We start from the raw sequence: 1,605 nt of genomic DNA, 5'->3' as shown, positions 1-1,605 counted from the left end.
TGAATCGTGCTATTAATGTCGTGCTTTTCTCTTCCGATCCTTTTGTTGCATACTTATATATTGCTTATGTATTGTCTGTTGTTTGGCTAGTGCATAGAGATGCCGTCGTATGTCGTGTACAAGGGTAAGGTTCCCGGAGTCTACGACGACTGGGAGGAGTGTCGGAGACAGGTTCACCGTTTCAGCGGTAACAGTTACAAAGGGTACACCACTAGGGCGGAGGCGGAATCTAGATACGCATGCTATCTAGCGGGAGAGAGGAGGGAGCGTTGGAGGAACCGGATGAAGACCAGTTTCATCACGATGATGCTCATCGTGATGACCGCAGCTCTCTTCTATGTGATGGTAGTTTAGATGATCGATATCGACTTGTAATGTGAAGACAAACACGCTACTCGCGGTCTCGAGACTTGTAATGTTCTATCTTTGTTCGGTCTTTTGAATTCAGAGACTAATATGATGAATTGTATTCGGAGACTAATCTTCTATTGTATTCAATGAATCTGCTGTTATTGTGTGGTGCTGTCTATATTCTGTCCAATAATATATTTTGTAACCTGTGCAAATATCAGAAAAGAAAAAAGTAATCCCTAATATTCATACTAATGGCGCATCACCCCAACGTGCGCCATTAGTATGCCAAAGGATACTAATGGCGCATCACCCCACAGTGCGCCATTAGTATGGCAAAGCACATGTGTAAATATCGCCCCCTGGGAGGCACACTAATGGCGCATGTTCGTCTATACTAATGGTGCACGGCGTGATGCGCCATTAGTATACCAGATACTAATGGCGCACCAGTGGTGCGCCATTAGTATTTAATACTAGTGGCGTGGTACTAGTGGCACACCAGTAGTGCGCCATTAGTAGGCAAAACTGGTGCGCCACTAGTAGGCCTTTTCCTAGTAGTGGAACTCTAACTGTGTAACACCCCGGATGTAACTTTCCATATTTGTAACTCCAACTCTTGCCATTTTCGGCTATGTGTTATGATATTCCCTTCGTGGTCGGGTTTTGTTTGTCGTTTTGCATTTTGTTCATGTCATGCATCTCATATCATGTCATCATGTGCATTGCATTTGCATACGTGTTCGTCTCTTGCATCCGAGCATTTTCCCCGTTGTCCGTTTTGCAATCCGGCACTCCCACCTCCTCCGGCGCACCCCTCTTGTTTCGTTTCGTGAGTGGGTGTTGAACATCCTTGGAATGGACCGAGGCTTGCCAAGTGGCCTTGGTATACCACCGGTAGACCACCTGTCAAGTTTCGTGCCATTTGGAGGTCGTTTGGTACTCCAACGGTTAACCGGGTAACCGCAAAGTCCTTTTGTGTGTTGCAGCAAAAAACCCCTCCAAATAGCCCAAAACCCCTCTAAGTCACTTCCATGCTCTAGGTCGTTCGATCACGATCGTGTGGGCGAAAACCGCACTCCGTTTGGAGTCTCCTAGCTCCCTATGCCTATATATATACACCTCCCCCTCTGAAATATTCGCGGTGCAAACCCTAGCAAATTCGCCCGCCGCCACCGGACGTGTCCACCGCCGCCGGACGAAAACCCCGCCGCCGCCGCAGCCAACGGGACGCCGCCACGTCAGCGCCCCGCC

This window comes from Triticum aestivum, chromosome 2D (assembly GCF_018294505.1).
Source record: "Triticum aestivum cultivar Chinese Spring chromosome 2D, IWGSC CS RefSeq v2.1, whole genome shotgun sequence".
Lineage (NCBI taxonomy): Eukaryota > Viridiplantae > Streptophyta > Magnoliopsida > Poales > Poaceae > Triticum > Triticum aestivum.
This window is presented reverse-complemented; position numbering follows the sequence as displayed.